Below are 21,873 nucleotides of genomic sequence, written 5' to 3'. Positions count from 1 at the left end.
AAATTTATTGAAATATCTACTATACACTAGGCATTAATGTTAGATGTTGTTAAGCTATAAGTAATAAAGAACCATCCTTTGCACTCTAGGAGCATCAAGTTTGCTTGAGGACAGGAACAGATAAATATGTAATAATGATTACATGTAAAAAGATTTACATATTTTATTTCTCCTTACATCGATAAGACATTATGTGTTAATGTCAAATGACTACTCATCATTGGGCTGAAGCTTCCTGTCTACAGGCAGACATTCAGGAAGGGAAGATCATAAGCAAATTGAACCCCATGGGCACTAGCTGAAGCTGTTTGCCACTTCAGCCATATAAGCCAGCAAACCTAATGGTACTTTAGGTATCATTGCCATATAGCACCATTGTTTGGAGCCATTGGCAGATTTCCTATAGATACATTGCATCTCAGACCCTCGGGGTTTTGGAGTAAAGCCCAATCATCGTATGGAGATAAGTAGGCTCCTTTTGAGAGTTAACTTATGGCATGCTACTGGGCCTCAGTAAAAACCTAATGCTTAATTATAGGTCATCAAGCTATCCTGCAATCTAAACTGCGCGTCATGAAGTGGGATTTTTCTGACCCACCAAGGCATAGAGTTGAACATACATTACAGCAGTCTATTATCAAATAGAAGAGGTATGTATGAGATGGGGTTTGAGCAGAAACTGAAGGAAAAAATGTAAGCTATATGAGGCCATGTTCCAAATGTCCATAGCTCCTATTATTAATGCATTATCTCCTTTCTCTCAGCTTGAACCTATGGCACCGTGGTAACATCCTTATAATAAACTGACAGAGAAACAGCAACAACAAAACACTTCAGCCAAATCTATAGAAAATTCTGCATAATATACAGGCACCACACCAAATATGACAGCTGCAGCACTACAGCCCCTTGCCACCACATCTCTGAAGGACAATGATGAAGAAAAATTATCCAAGTGTGCAGAACTTAAGTAAGCACAACTTCTATGTTCATTGTTGTCTAGAAGGAGAAATAGCCAAATGGCCAAGTTTATATCAATTCATGGGATGTGGCCAATAGTTCGGCTGAATACCCAGGGACTTGAAAAGCACACAGAATGTCAGTGAAAAAAATGGTTTTGGGGAAGATATGTAGATAGATCTCTTTGAATGGACTCAGGATATGAATATATTTGTGTTCCTTGTGAATTATCACAAGAAGATGATTTAAGAAGAGGTGGGTTTTAATAATCAAGTGGCTGCGATGAACCATTCTGTGGATATTAGTCAGCATCTTTCAACCATTTCTGTCATTGCCCATTGATTCATGAACAAAGTGGCAATGGTAGTAAAGCTGGAAGCTCAGCACGGCTTAGTAAAATTGACTTCCAAGGCTGACCTAGCCACTTGTCAAGGCTGACCTAGCAGTAGCCTCTGTTGAATGTCCAATAATCCAACAAGAGAGACTGACGGTGAGTCCTGTTGTAATACAATCCCTGGAGTGATTAGACAAATATCGGATGGCAGGTTGATTACATTAGAGCACTTTCATTAGATGTTGGGCAGCATTTTTATTGTTTTTAATTTTGAGACAGAGTCTCGCTCCATTGCTCAAGCTAGAGTGCAGTGGTGTGATCTCAGCACACTGCAACCTCCATCTCCCAGGTTCAAGTGATTTTTCTGCCACAGCCTCCTGAGTAGCTAGGATTATAGGCACACGCCACCATGCCCAGCTAATTTTTTGTATTTTCATTTTTAGTAGAGGTGGGGTTTCAACATGTCGCCCAGGCAGGCCTTGAACTCCTGAGCTCAGACAATCTGCCCGCCTCAGCCTCCCAAAGTACTGGGATTACAGGTGTGACCCACCACACACAGCCAGAATTTTGTTTCTATTGGAATAAACACTTACTCTAGAAATCAATTCTGCCCAAACTCCCATGACTGTCATACCCAATGTCATGATATTTCACAAAGTACTGCTTCTGACCAAGTAAATCACTTCACAAGAAATGGAGGGTGACAATGGGCCCATGGTCATGGAATTTGTTATTCTTATCATGCTTCTCACCATCCTGAAACACCTAGTTTGCCAGAATAGTGAAACAGCTTTTTGAAGTCTCAGTTATGAAATCAGTGAGCTCAGGGGTTCCCAATCCCTGGGCTATGGTCCGGTAACGGTCCATGGCCTGTTAGGAAATGGGCAGCACACCAGGAGGTGAACAGTGGGTGAGCAAGCATTACCTCCTGAGCTCTGCCTCCTGTCAGATCAGCTCCAGCAGTGGATTCTCATAGGAGCACAAACCCTATTGTGAACTGTGCATGAGAGGGATCTAGGTTGCAAACTCCTTATGACAATCTAACTAACATCCTGATGATCTCAGGTGGAACAGTTTTATCCTGAAACCATTCCTCCCTGCTGCATCCCCCCATCAGCCCTCCACTCTCCCAACACTGTCTGTGGAAACATTGTCCAGGAAACTGGTCCCTGGGGGCAAAAATGTTGGGCATAGTTAAAGTACATGGCAAAATCTTTTGTGGCTTGGGCAGTATCTTCCAGTAAGCAGTAAATTCTCTAAATTATCATCCAATATAAGATGCTTTTTCTCCCACAGCAAAGATTCATGGGACCAGGAATAAAGAGTTGAAAATGGGAGTGGCTCCTCTCACTATTATTGCTAGTATTTCACCAGCAAAAATTTGCTTCCTGTCCATGTGATTTTAGGCTCTACTGATTAGAGGACTTAGTTGGAAGAATGATTCTGTTTGATTAAAAATTGTGACTGAAACCTGGTCCTTTTGGTCTCCACATCCCTCTGAATAGACAAGTAAAGAAAGAGTGTACTATACTGGCTGGGGTGATTAATACTTATTTCTAAGGACAAATTGGGTTTTTTACTATGCATCTGAGAAACCTAACAGAATGTCTGGAATACAAAAGATCTGTTGTGGTATCTGCTATTATTACCCTGTCCTGTGATTAAAATCAATGGAAACTCTAAAACCTATTCAGGACTGCCAGTAATCCAGATCTTTCAAGAATGAAGGTTTGAATAGCTTCATCAGGCAGAGAACAGCATGCTGAGATGCTTACTAATGGGAAGTAAGATATTAAATGTGTTACAGGGAAAAAAAAGCAATAAATAACAACTATGACCATGTAACCCATTGCAGAATGCATAGTACAATAATTATGATTATTTATTCTTTATTTTAATATAAATGTGTGTGTAATTAGTTCTGTGTATTTCCATTTACATATGTGTGGTTAAATACTTTTTGGATCTATTATCTAATATAAAATGTGTTATTAACAATTGACATTATATATTAGTGTTTGAATTATAGTGTATTAAAATAAAATGCTTTGTATGTTTTTATTTCTATGAGAAAGGTGTTCAGGCGTTTTAGGTTTTAAATGGGGTAGTTGTGTGGTGCTTACAGAAGTAAGACTTTATTATTGTCTTTATTTAGAAATTAAGTATGCTTTAAGGTGATGTGCGTGAATGCCAATTTGCCACAATGTGGAATGTGTAAGCTTTGTGATGACCAAGTCGGGTAGGCTACACTACGTCTTTCAGAATTCTCTTTCTACTGCGTTTTCACATGAGGTAGGTCACAAGACATACACTCTTGTGAGAATTGGAAAAGGCTACAAAACAACCATATAGACACCTCCCAGTGATTCAATCATACACTAATCTAGGTGCTGCTGTGAAGGAATTTTTCAGCTCTAACTAAAGTTCTTACTTAGTTTACTTTAAGTCTTTAGAAAGGTATACCATCCTGAGTGGGTCTGATTTAATTAATCAGAAAAATGTTAAAAGAGAGGAGGCCCTTCCTGCATTCAGAGACTACAAACTTCAGCTCATACTCATGCGTAATTTGCCAGTGTAATCATGATTATCTCTTTTTGTGTTCCTTGACAACTTCTGCTTGTTTAGTGAGTCCTCCATTGTGTAAACATATACAGTGTAATACACATATATAATTATATATATAATTTATTTATGAGCTAAATAGCAATTATATTTTATTTTATTACTAATTTTATGTTTCTATATAGCCTAACATGAATATATGTAGAACTATTACAATAGTTGTGTTAACTGCTACCCTAATATCTAAATTATGTGATATGCATTTCATCAATTTTCTAAAAAATTGACATATTAACAATTGTTTTCTTCCATAATTAAGAAAGTGACAGAAGAATGACAAATAATTTGTTCTTCTTGATTACTGGGAACACAAAATTCAAAGACAATAAAAGCTAGGTGTGAATCCTGGTTCTACCACTAACTAGGCATATACTCGAATTATATAATCTCTCTAAACTTCAGTATTCTCATCAATAGGAAAGGGATAATAATTTCACAGACCACAAGATGACTACAATACATTGTAGCTCCTCTTATTAGAAAGTAGATTCTTTCTCCACTACTTAAATTTGGGCTGACCTTGTGAATTGCTCTGTTTATTGGAAGAGTTTGCAAATGTGTTCTATGAAGTTGCATGAAAATGACTTCCACTTTGGTGTAGATGTGCTCCCTTTGAGACCTCCGCCACTGCCACTATATGAAAAAACTTCAGTTAGCCTATTGAAAGGTGGATGACATTTGGTCCTATAATTTCTGTCACCAAAACCAGGAACCAGCCAAATTATAATACAGAGTCACTGCAGTATATATCTTTCTGTGTCTGGTTTCTTTCATGTAATATAATGTTCTCCAGGTTCATCCATGCTGTCAAAAATAACAAATTGTTGTTCTTCTTTATGGCTGAATAGTATTCCATTGTGTTTATATACCACATTTTGTTTATCCATTTATCTGTTGATGAACACTTTGATTTCACATATTGGCTATTATGACTAATGCTTCAGCGAACATGGGAGAACAGATATCTCTCTGATATATTGATAACCTTGATTTCACTCCTTTGGATATATACCCAGTAGTGGAATTGCTGCATCATATGGTAGTTCTATTTTTAATATTTTGAGGAACCTCCATATTGTTTTCCATAATGGCTCTATTTATTTATATTCCCATCAATAGTGTGTAAGTACAACTTCACGAATACTTGTTATTTTTTTGGCTTTTTGATAATAGTCATTCTAACATATCCAAAGTGATATCTTACTGTGGTTTTTATTTTAATTTTCCTGATGATTAGTGATGTTGAGCTTTTTGAATATGACTGTTGGCCATTTGTATGTCTTCTTTTGAGAATTGTCTATTCATATCTTTTGTCCATTTTGTAATATGGTTATCTCTTTGGTTGCTATTGAGTTGTTTGAGTTCTTTGCACATTTTAGATATTAACCCCTTATCAAATATATAGTGTGCCAATGTAAAATCTAAAAAAGTTGATCTCATAGAAGCAGAGAGTAGAATGGTGACTATCAGAGTCATAAATGGTTAGAGAGGAGGAGGTAATAGGAAATGTTGGCAAAAGGATATATAATCACAAATATATAGGATAAATATTTTAAAATGTGTCCAGAATAGCTCAGTATACTGTATGTTAAAAATAGTTGATAAATGATTGCTTGGGTCTGGTTTTGGGAGAGAAGACGATGGTGTCATGGGAAGGGAGAAATAGGAAATTATTATGAATGGTTATGGAGTTTCTTCTTTGTGTGATAAAAATGTTCTAAAATTGACTGTGATGATGGTTATGCAACTCTGTGAAGATCCCAAGAATGATTGTGTTATATACTTCAAATGCATAAATTGTAAGATATATGGATAATATTTCAATGACACTGTTTAAAAATTAAACAGAGCCACTGAGCAGTAGATTATTATAGACATACTCATGAGCTCACATGAAACAGCAGATTGTCCCAGATAATCAAAGCCTAAATTATCATTCCCTAGAATTATGATCTAAGAAAACAGTTGTATTTTGCCATTAAGCTTTGGAATCATTTATTCGGTAGCAAAAGTTAACTTATACATGTAATTGGAGGTCTTTATGTTAAGTAAAATAAGCCAGGCCCAGAAAGAAAGGCATTGATTGTCTCACTTATTTTGTGGGATCTAAAAATCAAAACAATTAAACATATGGAGACATAGAGTAGAAGGATGGTTACCAGAGGCTGGGAAGGGTAGTGGGTGTGGGGGTGAGGTAAGGATGGTTATTGGGTACAAAAAAAATAGTTTGATAGAATTAATAATACTTAGTATGTGATAGCACAGTAGGGTGGCTATTGTCAAAATAATGTAATTATAAATTTTAAAATAACTTAAAAAGTATAACTGGAGAGTTTGTAACACAAAGGATAAATGCCTGAGGGAATGGATATCCTGTTTTCTATAACGTGATTATGATGCATTGCATGCCTGTATCAAAATATGTCAAGTACCCCACAAATATATATACCTACTATATACCCACAACAATTAAAAGTAAAAAATTTAAACAATCTACTATGTAGCCACAACAATTAAAAATAAAAAAATTAAACAAATCTGCTAAGGATTGTTATGAGGATTAATTAGTCAAGCATTATATTTGTCATGCTTAGCACACAGTAAGTAATGTTGCCTCTTTCATTTTTAAAATAGACACTGATTTGTCAGCTGTTGATCTGGTCTTCAATTGCACTTACAGAAACTTTAGTATTGCTGAATATTTTATAATAATAAAATTTTACAAATATATATAAATTAAAATTTTAACCTTACTAATGTATGATTCTACTACTTGATCTTCATCCTAACACTAAGTAGTTGATGCCATTACTTCCTTTTATGAATAAACTGAAACTTAGGGAATTTACCTTTCTTACAGACAGCTAGTTACCGTCATAGCCAGTCTTCAAGCTAAGATTGCCTAATTCTAAACGGGGAACTTTTTCAATTACACTCTAACTGAACAATGAATCATAATATTCAACTCTGGTACGAAATAATTCATGCAAATACCATCTTCATAACTTCCTGCTTGTTAAAAATGTTCATTTCATACAAAATAATATTAAGGTTGAAGGAAGCAACACATTTTAAGGGCAGAAACTGAGACTATATTGAACAGTGATAATGAATTATTTTCTTTGGGGGAAGGCAAGGGTTTTCTGGGTAAAACAGGGCTTGAAATAGTAGAATTAGGTAGATTGAAACCCAGTCCATGCTGCTAAAAAGAAAATGAAGACAGGGATAATTATATATGTAAATGAAGTAGGGAAAATTATTGTAGGAAGATAGATAATGCATTACTTGTTTAGACTGGGTTTAAAGAAATGGGGTATATTACATAGGTGACAATTTTCTAATCTCCAGGTTAGTACTTACAGTCATTGGTTTACATGTCTGAGTCTCTATTAGTTTACCCAGTCTTTGAGTGTGACAACAAATAATGTATTTTTAAATTATTCCACATTGTGCAAAGCTACCACAAAGTAATGGCTCAAAAGTATGTGAGCTAAATTAATTTAATGTTTGCTCTATAGTGTTATGACCTTATCCTAATATACTGTGCCTGGAAGCCAATCACATCACAAAAATAGGTAATCTGAGATTTTCAAAATGGACCTCCAAGGATTGAAAGTGCAGCAATCCAAGACAATTAAGTGGAAAATATTTATATGATTTTTTTTGGAAATTTTGTTAAAATAATTTCCTGTTGTTTTACATTAACAAATTGCAATGACAAACACATCATTTTGTATTTTTTCTTTTACTATTTCTAAATTATATTATTGTACATTATGACTTCTTTTACTTAAAATGCACACACACAGACAAATATATATGAAGATATATATTTAATGGTATCTAACTAGAGGTGCCTGATGCAGTTTCTATACTTCCTACTAAAATATAATGTAAGTGGAAAAAAAGGATGGAAGTTACATTAACCTCTAAAGCTACCTTTATTGCTAAATTATTTTTAGCGATTGAGTAGATTTTGCAAACTCAGACAATTAACAGCAACTGTGGAACAAAATAGGTAGTTTACACATACTTTGCCAAGAAAAAAGTATAACTGACAATATGATAATAAAGGCCTTGATATCTGTGGAATAACGGAGGTAGTGAAATGAAAAGAAACGACAACTGTAAATAGGTGGAGAATTAAAATGCGTTAATTTTTGTATTAAATTATTATAAAAACATAAGACAATTTACAGTATCATTAAACCTAGTCATGTATATAACTAAAATCCTTTCATCTCTTATAAAAATAATAATTTTCTTGTATTTTATGTAAAAACATACATATTCAGAAATAAACTTATAAAATAAATACCTGAATTAAATAAGTATAAAAATCAATCATGCAGCATATATATATATATATAAATCATTTATTTGCATATTCAATGGCAAAAAATACATTTGAAAACAAGTGAACATTTAATTATGCTGGACTGGCATTTTGGTATATCAGTGAGTACACATACATATCAGTCTGGAAATTTTGTTGCTACTAACCATGCAGACAATATTATATTTTCTTTTCAAGTATAGACATCTAGAACTACAAATATCAAACCTTTCCATGTGAAAGCAATTGTTTATCTATTTTACATATAAAAGGATCTCTAAGTTAATGATGGTTCGACTTACAGTTTTTCAATTTATGATGAGTTTACTGAGATGTGACCCCATTGTAATTTGATGAGCAACTTTTCATGAACTTAAGCTTTTCATAACCTAACAAGCTCACATGTAGGAAGCATAGTCCACAGAGAGAAGGAGAGATTTGGAACAAGTCAGCTGCAGTGTTTGAGGGTAGTTATTATTCCTTTGGAAGTGTACAGCTTACAAACTTGCAGAGATAACTTTGAAGATTCATAATTTTATTTTAAACATAACATAATCTTTTCTAGAAAAATAATCACAAAATCAAATGTCTCCAGTAGCCTACCAAATAAATACATTGGCCTAGATATAAAAAAAAATCAAGTGTCCAAAATATGAAATACATTTTTGTTGAATTTCTGTGCAAAAATTGGTATGTTATATTAGAAATTATCTTTGACATTCACCAGTGAAATACAATTTTCATATTTTAATCAATAGACTATTTTATTGCTGTTTTAGGCATACAAAAATTGCATAAAAAGCACAGAAAGTTCCTATATACATTCTGCCGCTTTATATCTTCCCTGCCCACCTCCTTGAGTTTAGACTATAGTTAACATATTGCATTAGTATGGTGCATTCCTTGCAATGATGAATGAATATTGTTGCATTATTATTAACTAAGGTCCATAGTTATGCTAACATTTACACTTTTTTTTTTACAGTTCCATGGGTTTTATCAATACATAACACCATGTATCCACCATTACAGAATCATACAGGATAGTTTCCCTACCCTAAACATCCCTCTTTCTGCCCCACCCACCAACTCCCTGACCACAACTATCTTATTTGCTTTTCTCAGAATATCATATAGTTAAAAGTATACAGTATGCAGGCTTTCAGTAATGTTTTATTGTACATAATAACATATAATTAAGAGTTTTTAAAAATCTTTTTATGGCTTGATAGCTCATACCTTTTGGTTGCTGTATAATATTCCATTGTATAAATGTACTCACAGTTGTATTTTAGCCATTCATCTATGGAAGACATCTTGACTGAGTTCAATTTTTGTCAATTTGAATAAAGCTTCAAGTTTATTTGTATGCAGATTTTGATGTTTTCAACTCATTTAGGTAAAAAACTAATAGTGAGAGTTCCAGATCATATGGTAAGCCTATGTTTATCTTTGTAAGAAACAGCCAAATTATCTGGCAAAGTGGTTGTATCCTTTGCTTTCCCAAAGCAATGAGTGAGAATTTCTACTGCTCTATATCTTCTCCAGTTTTTGCTGTGTTTTGGAGTTTAATTATTTATTTTGGAGCTTAATTAATTATTATTTTAACAAAAATATATTTTTAGTATTTCATTTTTACTTTGATTAGAACCCAAATCTAATCCATTTTGTTGGAAATTTAGACATAGTCTAGTAGCTAAGTGCTTTGGTCCTAGAAACAAATTTTGTAAACTCAAACTTCAAATATACTACTTACTACATAAGAAAAAATAGGGTAACTATTCAATATGTGCTTCAGTAACTTGATAGGTAAAATAGAGATAATAATATCATCTACCATTTAGATTTGTTACTATAATTAAGATATGTCATAAAATAATGATAACAGTACCTGGCCCATAGTAAACTCTTTAGTCCTTCAACTGGATAAAACAGTTTCATTCATTTTTAAACCAAGTGAAGCAGTTAGACATATAAGTATACATCGATAGAATTGTTCTAATTATTTTTGATTTGAAAAATTAATTTTATGAAGACTCATTCACATAATATATAAAATACATTTTGTATATTATATATTATTCACATATATACACACATACAAATATATACATATATATAGAGAGAGAGAGAGAAAGAGAGTAATAAATGCTAATTAAATAGTTCAGGAAAGAGTTGCACTAGACCTAGCAGAGGTGGACTGGTGAGCAGTGGTCAAATTCTGAAAGTTAAGCTAGTAATATCAGGAGATTGTTATGGAATGGATGTGGGAAGTGAAAGAAACAGAGGACTTAATTATAATTTTTTAATATACCTGTCTCAGTGTCCTAAGTGCTGGTATAGCCACCACACCCAGCCTAATTTTTTTGTTTTAAGAGGAAAATAAATAATTCGTTCACCAAGAATACGATTATTGGAACTTGAGTAAAATAGAAACAAAATATCATATTATTTGGAAAATATTTTGTGATTTCTATGCAAACAAAATATCTCTAGATGCTTTTGCCCGTTAACTTTTTATCCTACTCCCACTTTCTCTGCCCTTTCTTAGTTTCATACAATGAACAATTGGGGTGAATGAGTTTAATGAGTAATAATTGGAGTTGGAAATGAGAGCATAAACATACGAAGGCCGTGGCGGGCAGATCAGGAGGTCAGGAGATTGAGACCTTCCTGGCTAACACGGTGAAACCCCATCTCTACTAAAAATGCAAAAAATTAGCCCGGCGTAGTGGTGCGTGCCTGTAGTCCCAGCTACTCGGGAGGCCGAGGTAGGAGAATGGCGTGAACCGGTGAGGCAGAACTTGCAGTGAGCCGAGATCGCACCACTGCACATTCCATCCTTTAGATTATTTTCTATTTTCATTAATACAATCAATTATCCTACACAATTCATAAATAGCTAAAGGAATTAAGACTCAATAGTGTAATATGACCTTCTTCAAGGTCACTCTCTCAGCATGCTAATACTGCCATAACAAAATACCAGACTGGGTGGCTTAATCATTTTTGTTCTCACAGTCTAGAGGTTGAAAGTCCAAGATCAAGGTGTCAGTAGGGTTGGTTTCTCCTGAGGCCTCCCTTCTTGGCTTGGAGTTGACTGCTTTATTTGTATCCTCACATGGCCTTTAAGTTGTGTGTGTGTTCACCTTCCTGGTGTCTCTTTCTCTTCTTATAAGTACACCAGTCAGGATGGATTAAGGCTCCCCATACTACCTCATTTACCCTTAATTACTTTTTAAAGGACCACTGTCCAAACACAGTCACATTCTAAGGTATTGTGGGTTAGGACTTCACCACACGACTTATATGGGGGGCACAATTAAGTCCATAATAATCACAGAGCTATTAAATAATATAACTGAATTTACTTACTTTCAGACTCCAATGTACACGTTCCTTCCACTGTACTGCAGTATGTATGAAATTGAACATAGGTCTAAGGCTAAAGATAGAGGTAAGAATACGGAGTACATAGAGAACAGAAATTACCCAAGGAGGCTTGAGTTCAGTTTCTTCTCCTTGAATTATTGTCCACTCTGCATTGAGTTAAATTACTGTTATTCGCTCTTTGGATTAAAATAAAAATAATTCTTGCAAAAAATTTCTTATAACTCTTCTGGTAAAAAACAAAGTATGATAGCAGCAGTGTAAAAAGATTACAAAATTGACTCATAATTAAGCTATAGTGCTGCTGAAATTCTCTTCTTTCAGAAAGATAATTCTTAAATATTTAGAGCAACATTAAACATTTATAATAGGATTACTCCTCAAAATATGCTTTGAAACCTTGAATATCCTCATCTTATTTTCTTTTCATGCCTTGGTGACTTTACTTCTTATACTTCTCTGGACATTGGAATTACCTTTCTGCTTTAACCTTTAAGATAGAGCCCAAAACTTTTTATACCAAAGGGTACATACCAAAGGGTACATGGTAAAAGGTGATCTTAAAAAAAGGGTACATGATAAAAGCTGACCTTAAAAAAAGTCTATATATCAAGTCTCTCTCTATGTAACAGTGATTTTTAATTAAACGAATGTGTGTCTAAAAAAGGAAATTCCTGTTTTCCCAGCACATGGGTAAATGTTAAGGCTGTTAATAAATTCCTAATATTACGTACAGTTAACAGTAACTTTACATGCCTACATCCATTGTTCCCCCCCCCCGCCCCGTTTGGGACGTGTAACGAAATGAACACAGATTTAGATGTAGATATAGAAATTCTAAGATATGCATATATATTTTGTACATGTTAATATGTAAAGATGAATACATCTATATATATATATATTTTTTAAGCAGCTAATTTTATTTAAGATGAGAATTTTATGGTTAACTTAAAATAGAGTTTGTTGTCTTTTGGTAATCTTCCATGTATTAAAAATAAATAGTGTGACTTGAGTAAGAATTTTTGCACAGCTCCATCACTCCAAAAAACTAAGTGACATCTGGGACCCATTCAATAACATAACACTCAGTAATAAACAATTGAATGAAAATAAATCTCCATTAAATAATCATTGTATTTTTGGAAATTAAACAACAACAAGAAAAAGCATGCCAGAAGCCTTCCTCTAAAGAAAATTAAAATCTACCTAATAGCATTCCTCCATTTTCCTGGGAACTTTATTGCTTTCAGTAATAAGGTAAAAAAGTATTTTCTTTTGGCCAGAAGCTTAGAAAAATGGATCCTACAAAATTGCTTCAGGCCACTATTTTTATTTTTAGTGTTTCCAGCTGTATATACTTAACATCAGAATCCAGGTGGATTTTTACCATTCTCATATTGATTTTGCTTTAAAAGATTAAAGCATTTTACAATTCTGAAATAAATATAGTTTATTAGCACTGAATTTGATTTGTTTAATGATATCACCTACACTTATATCTGAGAGATAAAACATTCATAACACTATATGGCAATTCTTAAATTTTTAGAGAGCGTATTAAAATAGCAATCATACCTAAGTGTACAAATAGGCATGGTGTATTTTAAGAGTTTCTGATGTTTAAAGACACATTTTATAACTAAAATTAAAAAATTACTTTTGTTTTTATGGCATTTGATTTTTGCATAGCTTTTGCTTTACATATTCTAATTAAAAATTGCATATATATGTTTTAATTTAGAAAATACATACTTAGGAGGAAAAAATATCCATTTCACCCCATTAGATTTCACTTCTCTGTTAGGAATATTCCTTGAGTCTTGTGTGTTCTTTTAGACCTTTTCCTATGTGTTTCCATAAATAACTTATTATGCATATCTTTTCATTTTCATAAATGTCACCATACCATATATAGTATTGTTATGCCTTTTTCTAATAGCAGTAACATAAATTATATACTCAGTGTTTTAACTTTATAGGAAAGCATAAAACTACCTGGTATTGAAATTAGAACATTCTGATATTTTAAAATGTAGTAAGCAAGGCCCATGGGAAAGGGGGATGATGGAAATCCAGACCTCAGGGCCCTGCCCTAGATGCTGGGTTTTGGATAATCACCATTGGCAGGCAAAGCTAACACAAAGCCCTGAGAGAATAGTAGTTCTGTGATTAAAATAGAGATCAGAGAAATAAGAGAAATCCCACAACTAACTTTTTTATATTAAATTTGTGCAATGAAGTCTGCCATTATATATGATTACATTGATTAGACAGCCTTCTTTTAATGAGGCTTCAGGTACTCAGTTTCTGTCTTCATTATTGCTAATTGTGTTTTTTTGTTGTTATTGCGTCAAAAAATGTTAAGGAGCAGTGTCTACAAATAAACACAAGGTAATACAATGTACTTTTTTGCCAGTCTGCTTCTCTCCCATTCAAGATAATCATTCCATAATTACTGCACGTAAAGATTTGAGTTGATAACCACTCCTGGGTAGGAATATAAGTACTCCTTCATATAATCTTATAAAGAATTCAAACCATTCTGATTAATCACTCTATTTTTTCATAGTTTTTCTTTTGTTAAAATATCATCACAGAGTAGATTACAATGACTTGAGCAAAAAAGGTTAGTCGAAGGGCCTAAATATGCCCAAGTGGCACTATCTACCTCTATATGCCCCAGGTTTAAGTCAAGAAGACAATAAGTTAAGCAATTATTCTTAGAGATGTAATGATGAATTTCAAACACACTTTTCCATTTTTTTGTGCTACATGGAATCATCTAGTCATATTCAATGTGAATATTTTAGTAAGGACATTTCATCTCATGAGTTCTAAAGCATATAAACAATTCTGAGAATATTTAGCAGGATAAAGTCCCAAATTATCACTGCACATAAACACAATTCTTCCTGTCTTTAATGGACATTTCTCAAATGTGTACAATTTGTCTTTCTACAAAAAAAATTCTACTTTGTTATGTAACTCACATCACAATATCCTACATCATAAATCTTCCTTTTTAATGCATAAGCTTGGAGTCACACCAAGAACAAACTATACTTTGCTGAGCTCTTTGAAGACACAGAGAGCTTTGGAAATGAATAAATATCTCTAAAGAAATGTCCTGACAAAGCAATAATGAAAAGATCATGCCATTTTTCATGCTAAGCATTTGTCTTTTTAAATAATAGCTGTGTACTAAAATTAGTTTAAATTACTGATAATTAGAAACATTATATTAAAAGAGAAAATCAGAACTACCTTAATACCAGATTAAGTACACTGATGTAAATATTGTATCAAAATGACATTCCTTTGATAATGACATTCAGATTTATTCTCAAAGCTTTTTAACTTTTCCTAAAGATCAAGGGCAGAGAGTTTTGCATTTTCTATTTTATTGTAACTTGGGGCCAATTTTTAACTATTATTGCTTTAAGAGTAATGGCTTATGTCTGATGCTGAAATAAGAACAAATTATACAAATACCAGATTATGAATTTAAATGAATACATGGAGAATATAAGAAGTATAGAGCAAACCATAAAAATAGTAGTGTATTTGTTAAAATACTTTAGCACACTGCTTTGAACAATAAAATATTTAATATCTTAAGTTATCTGAAAAATAAAATAGAAAGCAAAAACTGTCAGGTACTTTTTATTGAATTTCCTTATAAGAGTTAATTTAAGTATCATAATATGTAGTTGAGAGACAGATGACGTGGCAGTAATGTTTGTCTTCCTGCTACAGGATTGTTTTGGTCACAATTTCTACCAACCTAAAACTGCTTTAAACAATCGATCAGACACAATTGCAAACTTCAAAATACAGCTGGATTAAAATGCCTGCAATGTATTTGTTAGCTTGCTTACCAAAGTAGGCTACCTACTTTCTTTTAATCTGCAGTTCTTCATGTGTAAAATAGAAAAAAAAAATCATGTGTGCTTTTCAGGGCTGTTGTGATGTGTAAATAAGGTGAGAGCCTGCTGCATGATAGCTTCTCAATAAGTGATATGTCATTGCATCAATTTTTTCACTGAAGATTCTGGGAATTTTCCCATCCTTGGGTCGAGGCCTTATGTTTTTAAATGGTTACAGAAATACTTGTAGTGGCCCTAGCATGAACTATGAAATAATAAGATATACAGTTTATAAGGTTTTTCTAATACATTAATTGACTCTGAGATTGGAACAAAAGAATGGTTTCAGTATAGAACTACCTGTGGGAATGAAAGGGAGTTTATGTAAAAGGTATTGAACATCCTCTGGCTAAATGCTTGGGAGTTTTGATCTTGAAGGTGACCTAAATATAAAATTACCTAATTTTCATGTTGAAAGAGGGGATGAGGAAATGCCTTTTAAAAAGAAACTTTAATTTTCCTGAGATTAGCATTTTATCAATTGTTGTAATTAATTGCTTACTTCTAGTTTAAGTATAAATACTTACACATTGTAAAAAAGCATTCGTGAACATGAAGGTATAGCAATAGAAACTCTAAAATAAACACAGTGAGAGAAGAACATTAAAATCTCTAGTTTAAGTACATATACTTAAACTAGAAATAAGCAATTAATTACAACAATTGATAAATTATATATCTTATTGACAAGGGTGAGATTAATAGAGATCAAAAGATTGACACATTTGTCTTATATTTAAACTTATGTATGGCCAGGCGTGGTGGCTCACACCTGTAATCCCAGAACTTTGGGAGGCCGAGGCGGGCGGATCACGAGGTCAGGAGATTGAGACCATCCTGGCTAACATGGTGAAACCCCGTCTCTACTAAAAATACAAAAAAATTAGCCGGGCGAGGTGGCAGGAGCCCGTAGTCCCAGGTACTCCGGAGGCTGAGGCGGGAGAATGGGGTGAACCCGGGAGGCGGAGGTTGCAGTGAGCCGAGATCGTGCCACTGCACTCCAGTCTGGGTGACACAGTGAGACTCAGTCTCAAAAAACAAACAAACAAACAAACAAAAAACTTATGTACTATATAAAATATATCCAAGAAAAAGGATAAATACATTTTTGTTTGTATGTATGCGTAAGAAAGTTATTCCAAGTCTTATATAGATAGAAGTCTTACTGAAGTGGAGACGGTATTTAACATGTTTACAACTACTCCAGAAATGATTTGAAATGACTTGATTATTGGGCAAAAATTGTGTTATGAACATACTTTACATTGTGTGTTATTAAAATATGTAAGTATTTGTACTGTAAATTCATGTTTAAACCCAATTTTACATAAGATAATGCATTGCTGGGCATGTTGGAGTTAATCTCGACTCTCAGTGAGCTGAGCACAGGCTGAAAAGGTATAACTGAGAGTTCAGGGAGACCAAGATTAATGTCCATAGGTCAGGGGATCAGAGAGAGGAGTTGCACAAAAAGAATTCCAGAGATCTGCAGAAGGTGCCTTCAAGCATTCAGATAAGTAGTGATCAGTGCATGGGTGTGAGGTAACCACTTGAGGCCCCGGAAAAAAAACATCAGAAGGCTCAGATTTAACAAAGCATGTCACTTATGCAGGGTCAGTATAGGTTAATGTTCTCATCATCCAAACTAAAAAATATCAGTATTTATGAGATATTGGTATTGTATATAGAATAGTATTGCCTCAGTGGTGGAAAATAATTATGCAGAGTATTGAAGAAGTTCCCATTAATAAATCTTAAAAAGAAGACACAGAGGATCAAAAAAATTCCAAATAATTCTAAATCTCCAAATAGAGTACAGGAATATTTATATAAATACATATCTGTAGGACAGAACCATGTAAACTTCACAATGTCTGAAAACCAATAAAAAGTAAGAAGCAAGTATTTAAAGTAGGACAAACAGACATTAAAAGATTTATTTTAACTCAATTGCGTGTGTTCAAAATTAGAACAAAGATGACATTAAATAATGCAAATTAAACTTTCTAACTTCTAGAGATGAAAATTACAATGTCTGAGATGAAAATACATTGGATATGATGAAAGACAGATTACACATTGTAAAAAAGCATTCGTGAACCTGAAGACATAGCAATAGAAGCTCTCCAAAATAAACACAGTGAGAGAAGAAAATTAAAAAGAGAAAACAAAAGCAACAGGATATTATTGATGTAGGTGATAACTTAAAGCAAGCTGGTAAATATGCAGTCCTGAAACGAGAAATGCGAGGTTAGAATCTAAACAATGTTGAAGAAATTATCACTTAAACGTGTCTCCAAATGCGATGAAATCTATACACAATAAGATTTCAGAATTTTAGCAATCTCCAGCATAAGAAAAATGAAGAGAAAACCACAAGGAACACCATAATCAAATAGTACAAAAGCAGTATTAAGAAGAAACATATCTTTTAAAAAGGGCACAGAAAAGAAGATGTTATTTACAGAAGTTCTAAAATATGAATTACATCAAAATTTTTGTTGAAAATGAGTAGATGGAACAATTTAACCAGATAGACCATATTCTAGGACAAAAACAATTTCAAAGTCTTTATGGCATACAAAATTTTTCCAATTACAATGTAAGTGTATTAAAATAAAATTTTCCATAAAATCCACAATTATTTGGAAACTAAAACCCTCTAAATATCACATGACTAAAAGAAAAAAATGAAAAGGAAAATTATACATATTTAATGCCTGCATAATAAACGTAGAAAAGTCTCACATTAATGTCTTCATTTTCAAATCAAGGAAAATAAAACATACTAAGCCAAAAATAAGTAGTTGAAAGAAAATAATACATCAATAATAAATATCAGAGAGGAAATCAATAAAATATAAAGTCAAACTATCTAAAAGCAAGAGCTGTTTGTTTGCTAAGATCAATAATATTGATAAACCTTTACCCAAACTGAAAACACAAACACACACTCACATACCCCTTTAGACTCTTAATTAAAACTCCAATGAGGCATAAAGCTAGACACTTTTAGAATGACTAGAATTAAAAAGCCTAACCACAGTAAATATTGATAATCTAATGAAGAAACTGGAACTTTCCTACATAGTTGTGGATATTTAAATGGTACAATTGCCTTGGAAACTGTGGTACATATATACCATGGAATACTATACAGCCATAAAAAGAATGAGATCATATCCTTTGCGAGAACATGGATGGAGCTGGAGGCCATCATCCTTAGCAGACTAACACAGGAACAGAAAACCCAATACCACATGTTCTCACTTATAAGAGGGAGCTAAATATTGAGAACACATGGACACAAAGAGGGGAACAACACACACTTTTTGGAGTTTGGGCTTTTGGAGGTGGGAGAAGAAAGAGGATCAGAAAAAATAACTAATGGGTACCAGGCTTAATACCTGGGCCATGAATTAATCTATACAACAAACCCCTTTGACACAAGTTTACCTATGTAAAAAACCTGCACTTGTACCCCTGAAGTTAGAATAAGTTAAAAAAAAAAAAGAAAATAACATTAACCACAAAGGAAAAAATTAATAAATTTAACTACATTAAGAAATTAAACGTATAAGAAACAAAGAAGGGACGTGGCCTAAAACAAAATAAAATAAAATTGAAATTAAATGTATACCCATCAAATGCTCCCTACTTGGATCTGTTTATCATTTTGATTGTGATGTCAGATTCACAGTTGTATACATGCAATAAAACTCATCAAATTATACACTTTCAATATGTGCAGTTTGTTGTATATCAACACACCTTAACCAAACTTTTTTTGTTTGTTTGTTCATTTGTTTCGTTTGCTTGGTTTTTGTTTTGAGACAGGGCCACACCCAGTCATCCAAGCTGGAGTGTAGTAGCACAATCAAGGCTCACTGCAGCCTGGACCTCCCAGGCTCAGAAGATTCTCCCACCTCAGCCTCCTGAGTAGCTGGGACTACAGGGATGCATCACTGCACCTGGCTAATTTTGTATATTTTCAGTAGAGATGGGATTTCATGCTGTTTCCCAGGCTGGTCTTGAAATTCTGACCTAAAGCTGTCTTCCCACCTCGACCTCCTGAAGTGCTGGGATTACAGGCGTGAGTCACCACACCCGGCCAATCAAGCCGTTTAAAATATTTATATGAAAGCAAGCAAAGTATGTAATGGATTTTTCTGTCTCTTCAAGCCTGTTCTTGTTAAGAATTGAAACTATCACTTTAATGTTCAGGAAAGCATTTTTGCAGAATTCACCACTGTAGAAGTCTGTATACCTTCATATTTCTTGAAATTAAAATTATAACATCAATTCTAAAAGGCTATTTAATCATTATGTACAAAACTGCAACCATGTGCAGTGATACAAATACCTATGAATCTCTGGCATATTTTCTTGTGAGGAGAGGTAGTGATGGCTATTTTTCTAGATTACCTTTTCAAATATGTTTATATAGCAAACACCTTGGTGGACATTGTCACTCTCCCCAGGGAAAAGTATAAGTATGCTGATTGTACAATATAATGAAGACTAGGACAAAGGTTACATAGGCCCATTATAAAAGAAAACTCAGTTTACATTAATTCAGAGGCCTTTTCTGTAACACATCCTTCTATCTATGCTTGTTTATCTGTCCTTCTTCTCATCACACTGAGAATTTAGGCTTCAATATCCAGCAAAAAAACCTGATACTTTTGTTATAACTATTACTGTGAATAACAACCTGTCTTTTGTCTCTGATCCAGTTGTCTTGTTTCTTCTACCAGCATCCCTGAAATCGTGGCAAACTGACAGGTTAGTTTACAAGTAGGGAAAGATTTTGGACTTCTCATTGTTCTTGATATCACTAAACTTGTATGGAAAGCCAAAAATATGTGGACTAATTTATTGAAAGAAGGCTAGAGTTCTAAAGATTAAACCATATTTTAAAAAATTCTATAAGGCATTCAACTTCGAAGAAAGTTTTTGTAATCCAAAGTTTGTGAGCTATCTGATTTCGGAGAAATTATTCAATATCTCAGAAGTTTGATATCCTCAGAATATTTAAAGTCCATTGAATGATTAGGATGCTTTCATTTTTTTCCTTGTCCTTACCTTTGTTGCTTATAAGAAATTGTACATATAGATAGAAGAAAAATATCTAAAACAGATTTTAAAAATAAAAGAGCTGCTTTATATTTCTAACTAAAGAGAACATAAAGTCGTACCTATTTATTTCTCTGCCACCACAAGGAGAATTCCCAGAAATCACTTTATAATCCCATGAAGGGGAAGCTAGACTAGATCATGTTTAATTCTGAAACAGTATGATATCAATTTTATCTTCTATTATTGTGTGAATTATTCTAACTTACTCTAAATCTGTAAATGCATCTTTTTTTTTATGGAGTTTGGCTCTGTTGCCAGGCTGGACTGCAGTGGTGCAATCTTGGCTCACTGCAACCTCCGACTCCTTGGTTCAAGTGAAACTCCTGCCTCACCTGCCAAGGAGCTGGGATTACAGGCACGCACCACCATGCCCAGCTAATTTTTGTATTTTTAGCAGAGACAGGGTTTCACCATGTTGGCCAGGATGGTCTTGATTTACCTGACCTCATGATCCACCTTCCTCGGCCTCCCAAAGTGCTGGGATTACAGGCATGAGCCGCCGTGCCTGGCCTGTAAATGCATTCGTTTAGGAAAACTATAGTATAATGAGTAAAGTTATGTGAAAACAAATATTAATTTCTACCTGACGAGTCTCAATGCATTTGAATGGTCATTTTAACAACAACAAAAAAATGGCTTAATATAAATACTGAATATTTAAGAAATATACAGCAATCCCATTACTGGGTTTATACCCAAAGGATTATAAATCATTCTACTATAAAGACACATGCACACATATGTTTATTGCAGCACTATTTATAATAGCGAAGACTTGGAACCAACCCAAATGCCCACCAATGATAGACTGGATAAAGAAAATGTGGCATATATACACTATAGAATAGTATACAGCCATGAAAAAAGAATGAGTTCATGTCCTTTTCAGGGACATGGATGAAGCTGGAAACCCTTATTCTCAGCAAACTAACACAGCAACAGAAAACCAAACAGTGAATGTTCTCACTCATAAGTGGGAGTTGAACAGTCAAAACACATGGACACAGGGAGGGGAACATCACACACCAGGGCCTGTTGGGGGGTGGGGGGCAAAGGGAGAGATAGCATTAGGACAAATACCTAATGCATGCGGGGCTTAAAACCTAGATGACAGGTTGATTGTTGCAGCAAACCCACCATGGCACATGTATACCTATGTAACA

This window comes from Pan paniscus, chromosome 1 (genome assembly GCF_029289425.2).
Source record: "Pan paniscus chromosome 1, NHGRI_mPanPan1-v2.0_pri, whole genome shotgun sequence".
Taxonomy (NCBI): Eukaryota; Metazoa; Chordata; class Mammalia; order Primates; family Hominidae; genus Pan; species Pan paniscus.
The sequence above is the reverse complement of the archived record's forward strand: the minus strand, read 5'-3'. Positions refer to the sequence as shown.